The sequence below is a fragment of the Muscardinus avellanarius genome (assembly GCF_963383645.1).
Source record: "Muscardinus avellanarius genome assembly, chromosome: X".
Lineage (NCBI taxonomy): Eukaryota > Metazoa > Chordata > Mammalia > Rodentia > Gliridae > Muscardinus > Muscardinus avellanarius.
The window spans coordinates 40,979,344-40,990,877 of NC_137792.1; positions in this window are offsets into that span (position 1 = coordinate 40,979,344).

An 11,534-nucleotide genomic window follows, 5' to 3' on the forward strand; every position below is an offset into this window, starting at 1 on the left:
ATTATAGGTATTTTGACACAGCAATGAAAGCTGGCTAACACAATGTACTACTTCCATATAAAATTTACCTCTTTTAGCTAGGCATGGTGGTGTACGCTTGTAATCCCAGTATTTGGGAGGCTAAAACAGGAGCATCCAGCCGGGTGTGGTGGCGCACGCTTGTAATCCCGGCCCTCGGGAGGCTGAGACAGGAGGATCGCGCAGGTTTGAAGCCAGCCTCGGCTACATAGTGAGGCTCTCAGCAACTCAGTGAGACCCTGTTTCCAAATAAAATATTTTAAAAAATGGGTCTGAGAGTATAGCCCGGAAATAGAAAGCCTCTGGGTTCCACCCCCAGTATCACCAAAAAAAAAAAAAAGGAGGATCCAGTTTTGCAGCCAGCCTCAGCTACTTAGTGAGGCCCTTTGAAACTCAGTGAGACTCTGTTTAAAAATAAAGAATAAAAATTAGGGCTGGGGGTGGAGCTCAGAGGTAGAATGCCCCTGGGTTCCATCCCCAGTACCACACACAAAAATCCTTCTTTTGGAAAAAGAAGTGGAAGCCAGGCACGGTGGTATACACCTGTAATCCCAGGTACTTGGGATGCTGAGGCAGGAAGATTGCAGTTTTGAGGACAGTTGGTGCAATTTAGTGAGCCTCTTGACAACTTAGAGAAATCCTTTAAAAAAGGGAACCAGACATGGTGGCACACACTTATAATCCCAGCATTTGGGAGGCTGAGACAGGAGGATCCAGGTTTGCAACCAGTCTCAGCTACTTAGGCCCTCTGCAATTCAGTGAGACTCTGTTTCAAAATAAAGAATAAAAAATAGGGCTGGGGGTGTAGCTCAGAGGTAGAATGACCCTGAGTTCCATCCCCAGTACTACAAAATAAATAAATAAATAATAAAAAGGTGTAGGAACATACCTCAGAGATAGAATATTCCTGTGTTTAATCCCCAGTATCAAAATAGATAAGGAAAATGAAAAGGAAGTGGAAAAACATTGCAGAACAAAAGAATTAATGAATGGGCTCAATGAACAATATTCTCAGAGAATCATAGGAAATTCCCAAAACCATATAATGCTGGCCTTTACATCCATGCCTACTTGGGCTAGAAGGTCCACAGTGTCCTGGTAGGCCCTGCCCCCACACAAGGGTCTGTTGTCACTACCAGTGCCAGTGGTGTCTCTTACTGTCTTTTGAAAATTGCTGCTGCAAGGCCGGGCGTGGTGGCGCACGCTTGTAATCCCCGTGCTCGGGAGGCAGAGACAGGAGGATCGCGCAGGTTCGAAGCCAGCCGCGCGTGCTGGCTTAGGAGACCCTGTTTCCAAATAAAAATGTAAAAATAGGTCTGGGAGTGTAGCCCGGAGATAGAAGGGCTTCCAGGAACCCCAGTACCACCAAAAAATAAATAAATAAATAAATAAATAAATAAATAAATAAATAAATATTAACGTTTACTTTAAAAAAAAAAGAAAAAGAAAATTGCTGCTGCCTGTCATGGTGGCACATGCTTGAGGATCTGGGTTTACGGCCAGCCTTAGCTATTTAGTGAGGCTCTCCACAACCTAATGAGAGAGACCCTGTTTCAAAATAAAGAATAAAACATAGGGCTGGGGTGGAGCCCAGAGGTAGAATGTCCTTGGGTTCAATCCCTAGCACTGCAAAAAAAATTTGTTGCTAATAGACACTGCTATGGTTTGGATTTTTTTTTTTTTTTTTTTGGTGGTACTGGAGGTAGAACCCAGAGGCTTTCTACCTCCGGACTATACTCCCAGACCTATTTTATACTTTATTTGGAAACAGGGTCTCACAAAGTTGCTGAGAGCCTCACTAAGTAGCTGAGGCTGGCTTCGAACCCGTGTGATCCTCCTGCCTCAGCCTCCCGAGCGCGGTTGGGGGTCCCTGGAGGTGTGGCCTGAGACTATTTCTGAGACAGGCTGCTACAGCTTTATGTCTCCCCCCATGAGCCAACAACAAGCTCTTTTCTTATCTCTGCTCACTGACATTATACACTGAGGACCTATAGCCCCAGCTCCTGCTTAGAAGTCAAACAGAAACTGAAAATCTACAGAACCGTGAGCAAATAAATCCTCCTTCCTTTCAATTTTATGTGTGTGTCTCAAGGATTTTTTTTCTGGTCTGGGGATGGAACTCAGGGGCATTAGACTTCTGAGCTACACCCCCTGCCCTATTTTTTTTTTGAAACCGGGTCTCACTGAGTTGCAGAGGGCCTCACTAAGTAGCTGAGGCTGTCTGCGAACCGCGATCCTCATGTGTCTGCCTCCCAAGCGCGGGGATTACAAGCGTGCGCCACCATGCCCGGCTAACTTTCTTTTATTTTTACAGGGAGAATTTGTACTTTTGAGCAAGTCTGGAACTGTTAAAACTATGGGATTCTTGGAGATGGACTAAATGTGTTTTGCATTGTGATATAGCCATGAGGTCTTGGGGGCCAGAGGCTGAGAGTAATGGTTTGGACTTAGAATGTCCCACAGACCTAATGTGATACTTGACAGCAATAAGAATTCTGACCGAAACACCAAGTGTGTGCTTTAATTATAACAGCTAAGGTGAGTGTTTTTTTGTGTTTGTGGTATTGGGGATCTCGCCTAGGGACACACTATCTCTGAGCTGCACCCCAAGCACTATTTCATTTTTTTTTTTTACTTTGCAACAGGGTCTCGCTAAGTTGCTGAGGCTGGCCTCAAACCTGTGATCCTCCTGTCTCGGCCTCACAAGTACTGGGATTACAGACATGTGTTAATAAGTGCCTTACAAGCAAAAGTTACAGAAACCCTGTGAGCAAAGTACAGTTATTACCTCATTTCACGGAAGAACACATAGAAGGTCCGGATTCTGAGTGACGTGTCCAAGTTCACTGAGTGCTTGTGTGTTGAGCCTAGGAAGTGCAGTACTGCCTACACTGACATTTCAACAGAGTGAAGCTGATTTCAGACTCCTAGTCTCCAATTGTGGTCATTTGTTACAGCCATAAGGAAGTTTGGGGAGATGGTACAGCATTGGGAGATAATTCTTTGTCATCCTGAGAGGGTCAACATAGAGGATGAGAGCAGCGGCTGGAAAATAAGGGGACACTGAGAAACTGAGGACGTAATTTGGATGCGCCTCAGGGACCCAGTAAACCGTAATTGCATGAGTACTCTTTCTGTCATTGTTGTTTTGTACTTGGAATTGAACCTAGAGCCAGTCTACATTTGAGATATACACAGCCCTTTTCATTTTTAATTTAGAAACAGAGTGGCACTAAATTGCTGAGACTGACCTCAAACCTGCCATCCTCCTGCCTCAGTATCCCATGTGCGTGGCTTACGGGCATGTTGCAGCCCAGCTCTGGATTTATTTTTAATAATACTGCTGCGAATATTATTACTACTAAGGAGTAAAACATGTTTCTGGTTCTTAGGTCGTCTAGAAAAAACATATATTGAAGGATTTTAAAACAAATTTTTAAGCCGGGCATGGTGGCGCATGCTTGTAATCCCAGTATTTGGGAGGCCGAGACCAGTGAATCGGAATTCATGGACAGCCTCGGCTACTTAGCTAAGCCCTTTGAAACTCAGTAAGACCCTGTTTCAAGAAATAAAAAGAATAAAAATAGGGCTGGGGGTGTAGCTCAGAGGTATGATGCTCCTGGGTTCGGTCCCCAGTACCACACACACAAAAAATGTGGTGAGCTAGGCGTGGTGACGCACCCTTGAAACCCCAGCATTCAGGAGCCTGAGACAAGAGGATCACGGTTCATGGACAGCCTCAGCCACTTAGTGAGGCCCTTTGCAACTCAGTGAGACCTTGTTTTAAAAATAAAGGATAAAAAATAGGGCTGTGGGTGTATCTCAAAGGTAGAATGACCCTGGGTTCCATCCCCAGTACCACAGAAAATAAATACATAAAATGATGTGGTACTAGGGATTGAACCCAGTGGTATTCTATAGCCTTAGCCCTATTTTATTTCTTATTTTGAAACAGGGTCTCACTGAGTTGCGGAGGACCTCAGTAAATTGCTCAAGCTGGCCGCGAGGTTGCGATCCTCCTGTCTCAGCCTCCCAAGTACTGGGATTACAAACGTGCACCACAACAGCTGGCTATTTTTTTTTTCTTTTGTGGTACTGGGGATGGAAACCAAGGGCATTCTACCTCTGAGGTACACCCCAGATCTTATTTTTAGTCTTTTTTATTTTTGAAACCATGTCTCACTGAGTTGCGAAGGGGCTCACTAAGTAGCTGAGGCTGTCCGCGAACCACGATTCTACGGTCTCAGCTTCCCGAAAGCTGGGATTACAGGCGTGCACCACCACACCCGGTTTACCATGTCTGGCTTTTAAAAATCTTTTATAATTTCTCTTTATAAACTTTTAGACAGTTTAAAACTTTTATGTGGCTCCTAGGTAGCAACTTATATGAGAAAGTTAGAAACCTATGGGGAGGATTTGAGACGGTGACATGCTACCTATACCTACCGTTTATTTATTTTTGCGGTAGTGCGGATGGAACACGGGGGCATTCTACCTCCAAGCTACACCCTAGCCCTATTTTATATTCTTTATTTTGAAATAGGATCTCACTAAATTGTGGAGGGCCTCACTAAGTAGCTGAGGCTGTCCGCGAACCGCGATCCTCCGGTCTCAGCTTCCCGAATGCTGGGATGACAAGCGCGCGCCACCACGCCCGGCGCTCGTGCGGTTTATAAAAATTAATAAGCGCACAGTGGGGGAGGTGAAGATACGAGCCGAATGTAAAGCAAAATTGTGAGCATGCGTACTAAACAGGAATTTTAAATCAACAAGTCGAGGCGTAGCCAATCCTAGTGGAGCGCAAACATTTCATTAGGCGGGAAAACTCAGAAGCGCTCCCCCTCCCCTCGTGTCAGGCTTTAGAGACACAATTTCTGCAACCCGTGAGCCTTCCCCTTCCGGAACTCTGATTGGCTACTTCTACTTTACTAAGCTTGCCTTGATTGGTTGGTTGGTCGCCTTTGGGCAGCTGAAACAGCGCCCCCCTGGAAAAAGCCTTTTTGCGAGTAGCTGCCTCAGAGGTAAGTTCTCTCCGCGGGGTGCTCCGTTCAAGTTAAAGATAGGAACCTGGGAGCCTCTGTAGATCATTCAAATACTAGTAGCTCTGCTATGCCTTCCAAGATCCTTAAAAATTTAGTCAACTAAAGCCTTGCAGGGCGACCCGGGAAAACAGGGGGAAAAAAAAGTTTATATTCAGTCTGCAAAACTCCTTAATTGCTATTGGTGGGGAAAGTGAAACTCCTCTCAGCCCAAGAAACCCCTAAATCAGCTATATGTCCCCCAGATTCCCTCTATCAGGGATAATGCCAATGCCGGGCGTGGTGGCTCAAGTTTGTAATCCCCGAGCTTGGGAGGCGGAGACGGGAGGGTGGCGCAGGTTCGAAGCCGGCCGCGCTGGTTTAAGAGACCCTGTTCCCAAACTAAAAAAATAAAATAAAATAAAAATAGGTCTGGGAGTGTAGCCTGGAAGTAGAAGGGCTTCCGGGAACCCCAGTACCACCAAAATAAATAAATAAATAAATAAAAGCCGGGCGTGGTGGCGCAAACTTGTAATCCCAGCACTTGGGAGGCTGAGACAGGAGGATTATACAGGTTCGAAGCCAGCCTCAGCTACTTAGGCTCTCAGAAATTTAGTGAGACCCTGTTCCCAAATAAAATTATTAAAAAAATAGGTCTGGGACTATAGCCCAGAGGTAGAAAAGCCCCTGGGTTTCACCCCCAGTACTACAAAAAAGAATAAAGCTGCACGTGGTAGCAAATGCTTGCAATCCTTGTACTTGGTAAACTGAGACAGGAGAATCCCAGGTTCGCGGCTAGCCTTGGCAATTTAGTGAGGTCTTCCGCAATTTAGTGAGACCCTGTTTCAAAATTAGAAAAAAGCCGGGCGCGGTGCGGCTCAGGCTCGCAATCCCCCCCCCCCCCCCCCCCCCGCTTGGGAGGCGGAGACAGGAGGATCGCGCAGGTTTGAAGCCAGCCTCGCTGGCTTAAGAGACCCTGTTTCCAAATTTTAAAAAAAAGTATAAAAATAGGTCTGGGAGTGTAGCCCGGGAGTAGAAGGGTTTCCAGAAACCCCAGTACCAGAAAAAAAAAAATTTTTTTTAAACATAGCCCCGCTTGGCGGCGTGGTGGCACGCGCTTGTAATTCCTGTGCGTGGGAAGCTGAGACAGGAAGTTTGTACAGGTTTGAAGCCAGCCTCAAGTACTTAGGCACTCAGCAAGTTAGTGAGACCCTATTTCCAAATAAAAGTATAAAAAAATAGGTCTGGGGCTATAGGCCAGAGGTAGAAAAGCCCCTGAGTTCCACCCCCAGTACCACAAAATATAAAAGAATAAAGCTGGACGTGGTGGCACGTGCTTGCAATCCTTATACTTGGTAGGCTGAGACAGGAGAATCCCAGGTTCGCGGCTAGCCTTGGCAATTTAGTGAGGTCCTCCGCAATTTAGTGAGACCCTGTTTCAAAATTAGAAAAAAGCCGGGCGCGGTGGCGGCGCAGGCTCGTAATTTCCGCGCTTGGGAGGCGGAGACAGGAGGAAAGCAGGTTCGAAGCCAGCCTCACTGGCTTAAGAGACCCTGTTTCCTTTTTTTTTTTTTTTGGTGGGTCTGGGGATGGAACCCAGGGGCATTTGACCTCTGAGCTACACCCCTTGTCCTATTTTTTATTCTTTATTTTGAAAACGTGTTTCATTGAGTTGCAGAGGGCCTCACTAAGTAGCTGAGGCTGTCCGCTGATCTTCCGGGTCTCAGCTTCCCGGATGCTGGGATTACAAGCACGTGCCACCACGCCCGGCTTTCCAAATTTTAGAAAAGTATAAAAATGGGTCTGGGAGTGTAGCCTGGAGGTAGAAGGGTTTCCAGGAACCCCAGTACCACCAAATATATATATATATATATATATATATATATATATATATATATCCCGACGTGGGTGCTTGTAGTCCCCACACTTGGGAGGCTGAGACAGGAGGAACACACAGGTTCAAAGCCAGCCTTAGCTGCTTAGTGAGGCGCTCAGCAATTTAGCAAGACCCTGTTTCCAAATAAAAATATAAAATAGGTCTGGGAGTTTAGCCCGGAGGTAGAAAGCCTCTGGGTTCCCACCCCCCTTACCACCAAAATAAATAAATAATAGGGCTTGGGGTATAGTTTAGAGGTAGAATGACTCTGGATTCCACCCCCAGTTCTTAAATAAATAAATAAATAAAGACGCCAGGCATGGTGGCACACGTACGCTTGTAATCCCAGCACTTGGGAGGTGGAGACAGGAGGATGGCACAGGTTCGAAGCCAGGCTTAAGAGACCCTGTTTCCAAAAACAAAAAGTAGGTCTGGGAGTGTAGCCTGGAGGTAGAAGGGCTTCCAGGAACCCCAGTACTACCAAAATAAATAAGTAAATAAATAAAAAAGAGCTAGGGAGCGTAGCTCGGAGGTAGAATGCCCTTAAGTTCTAGTCCCAGTTCCCCCAAAAAATAAAAAATAAAAGTAAGTAATAAAATACAGGGATGGTGGTGCAGCTCAGCGGTAGAACGCCCCTGGGTTTCATCCTGAGTACCACCAAGAGAGAGAGAAAAAAAACACCAAATAAACTGCATCGCAGTGTACTTCAGTACCACCCCTGGAATTAAGGCGGTGCTTTTGCCCCCACACCTGAATAATTAACCCAGTAACAACCCCTAAATTTAAAACTCAAATTAGCCTTGTCTAGGTTTTTTTGCTTGTTTGTTTTTATTTTGGCTGGGTTTTTTGTGGTACTGAAAGATAGAACCCAGGGGCATTCTACCTGCGAGCTACATCCCCAGCCCTATTTTATTTTTGCAGTACTGGGATTGGACCCAGGGGCATTCAGTCTCAGTATTAACATTCCCAGCACTATTTTTTATTCTTTCTTTGGAAACAGGGCTTCACTAAGAGCTGAGGCTGGCTCCAACCAGCAACCCTCCTGTCTCAGCCTCCCAGGTACTGATACTCGGAGCGTGCACAACAACACCTGGCCTTTATATTATATTCCGCAACGGTCTAAATTGCGGAAGACCTTGCTAACTTGCGGAAGCTGACCGGAGGTTGACCGCGGACCTACCATCTCCGGTCTCAGCCTCCCAGGTACTGGGATTTCAGGCATGCGCCACCACGCCCTGCTCATTTGGGGTACTAGATATTGAACCCCCAGGCGTGTTCTATCACTGACCTATATACACCCAGTCCTTTTCCTTTTCGTTTTTTTTTTCTTTTCTTTTTTTTTTTTTGGTGGTACTGGGGTTCCTGGAAGCCCTTCGGGGCTACACTCCCAGACCTATTTTTACATTTTTTTTTATTTGGAAACAGGGTCTCCTAAGCCAGCGCGCGGCTGGCTTCGAACCTGCGCGATCCTCCTGTCTCCGCCTCCCAAGCGCGGGGATTACAAGCGTGCGCCACCACGCCCGGCTATTCTTTTTCGCTTTGAAACAGGGTCTCGCTAGGTTGCTGAGGGTCTCGCTAAATTGCGGAGGCTGTCTCCAACCTGCAATCTTACTGTCTCAGCCTCCCAGGTACCAAGATTACAGACTACGCTAGCACACCTGTTTGTTTTTTTTTTTTTTTTTTTTTTTTTTTAGACAAAGTATAGCCACACATCCTTTTCCTGATAACCTAAACCTGTGAATAAGACCATATAATCTGACTCACCTACCCCCCATTACCTCAGAATACCCCACTCAACCAAACTATACACTTCCTGACACGTGCTAATTCATCTGACCGCTAGACAGTATATATTAATTAAAATATCACACTGAGCCGGGCATGGTGGCATGCTTGAAATCCCAGTACTTAGGAGACTGAGACAGGAGAATTGTGGGTTCACCGCCAGCCTCACCAACTTAAGCTGTCTGCTATTTAGTGAGACCCTGTTTCAAAATAAAGAACGAACTTGGGCATGGTGGCCACTCTTGTAATCCAGGTACTTGGGAGGCTGAGTGTAGTATTTCAGGTTCAAGGCCAGCCTCAGCTACTTAGTGAGCCCTCTGCAATTTAGTGAGACTGTTTCAAAATAAATGGGGCTGGGGGTATAGCTCCATGTTAGAATACCCCTATGTTCAAACCCTAATACCCGACAAAAAAAATGAAAATATACGGCTGGGAACTGGGCATGGTAGCACAATACTTGGGTGGCTGAGACAAGAGGATCACAGATTCAAAGCTAGCTTCAGTAACTTGTGAGGCCCTCTGCAACTTGGTGAGACCCTGTTTCAAAATAATAAAATAGGGCTGGGGTGTAACTAGGAGGTAGAATGCCCCTGGGTTCCATGCCCAGTACCCCCCCAACACATACACACACAAAGAGGGCTGGGGATATAGCTAAGAGATAAAATACCCCTGGGTTCCATCCATGATACCACACACAAAAAAAAATAAAATATCATACTGTACCCTAGAAACATGTACAATTTCTATGTGTCAATTAAGAAAAATTTTGTGGTACTGAGGATTAAACCCAGGGTTTTTTTACCCCCAGTCATATTGTATTTTTATATTTTTGAAACAGTCTCACTAGGTTGATGAGAGTCTCACTACTTGCTGAGGCTGTCCTCAAAGCTGTGATTCTCCTGTCTCAGCCTCCCAAGTACTGGCATTGCAAGTATGCACCACTGTGCCTAGCTTAAAACTTCAAATATTTAAAAATAAAATAAATCTGGGCATAGTAGCACACACTTGTAATCCCAGTACTTGGGAGGCTAAGACATGAGAATTGCAGACTTGAAACCAGCCCCAACAACTTAGGCCCTCTACAACTTAGTGAGACTCTGTTTCAAAATAAATAATAAAATAGGGTTGGGGTGTAGCTCAAAGGTAGGATGTTTCTTGGGTTCCATCCCCAGTGCCACAAAAAATAAAAGGTGGCAAGCCCAGTGGCACACACCTGTAATCCGAGCAATTGGGGAGGCTGAGGCAGGAGGATTGTAAGGTCGAGACCAGCCTGGGCCCTGTTTCTTTTATTTATTTATTTATTTATTTATTGGTGGTACTGGGGGTGGAACCCAGAGGCTTTCTACCTCTGGGTTATGCTCCCAGACTTATTTTGTATTTTATTTGGAAACAGGGTCTCACTAAGTTGCCGAGAGCCTCACTTAGTAGCTGAGGCTGGCTCTGAACCTGCGCAATCCTCCTGTCTCAGCCTCCCAAGTGCGGGGATTACAAGTGTGGGCCACCACGCCCAGCTTGTTCTTTATTTTATTTATTTATTTATTTTGATGGTACTGGGGTTCCCGGAAACCCTTCTACCTCCGGGCTACACTCTCAGACCTAGTTTTATATTTTTATTTGGAAACAGGGTCTCTTAAGCCAGCACAGCTGGCTTCCAACCTGTGCGATCCTCCTGTCTCAGCCTCCCAAGTGCGGGGATTACAAGTGTGCGCCACCACGCCCAGCTTAGGCCCTGTTTCAAACTAAAAAAATATATAAAAGACTGGGAATGTACCTCAGTGGTAGATGACCCCTGAGGTCATTTCTTACTACCACTAAATAAATAAATAAATAAATACCCATTAAAAAAACTATGAACCAGGTATGGTGGCACAGACCTTTCATTTTAGTACTTGGGAGGCAGGCACAGGAGGATTATAGGTTTGAGGTCAATCTCAGCAATTTAGTGAAACCCACAATTTATTTATTTATTTATTTTGCAGTACTAGGGGTGGAACCCAGGGGCATTGTACCTCTGAGTTACACCTCCAGCACTATTTTCTAGTCTTATTAGTTTTGAAACAGGGTCTCACTGAGTCGCAAAGGGCATAAGTAGCTGAGGCTGTCCACGAACTGTGATTCTCTGGTTTCCACCTCCTGAATGCTGGGATTATAATCGTACACCACCACGCCTGGCTGAAACCCACAACAATTTAAAGATGCCTGTAGCAACTTTGTGAGACCCTGTTTCAAAATATGATAAAGTAGTTAAATAGGGCTGCAGCTTGGAGGTAGAATACCCCTGGGTTCAATCCCCAGAACAACAACAAAACAAAAAAAACTTTTAAAATTTTTGGTGGTACTGAGGTTCCTAGAAACCTTTCTACTTCTGGACTACACTCCCAGACCTAGTTTATATTGTTATTTGGAAACAGGGTCTCTTAAGCCAACGAAGCTGGCTTCGAACGTGCGTGAGTCTCCGCCTCCCAAGCGAGGGGATTAAAGTGTGCGCCACCATGCCCGGCAGCAAAACAAAATTTAAAAGGAAAAAAAAGAATTTCATGAAATGAGAACTAGCGGGGTGTGTTGGCATATGCTTGTAATCCCAGTAATTTAGAGGATGAGAAATGAGGATCGCAGGTTCAAAGATAGCTTTAGCAACATAGGGAGATTCTCAGTAACCTAGCAAGACCCTGCTTCAAAAACAAAAATAAAATGGGCGTGGTGGCACACATCTGTAATTTCAGTACTTGAAAGGCCCAGACAGGAGAATCACACGTTCAAGAACAGCCTCGGCAAGTAGTGAGACTCATCAATCTAGAGAGACTGTTTCAAAATAAAAATAAAGAATAGGTCTCAGA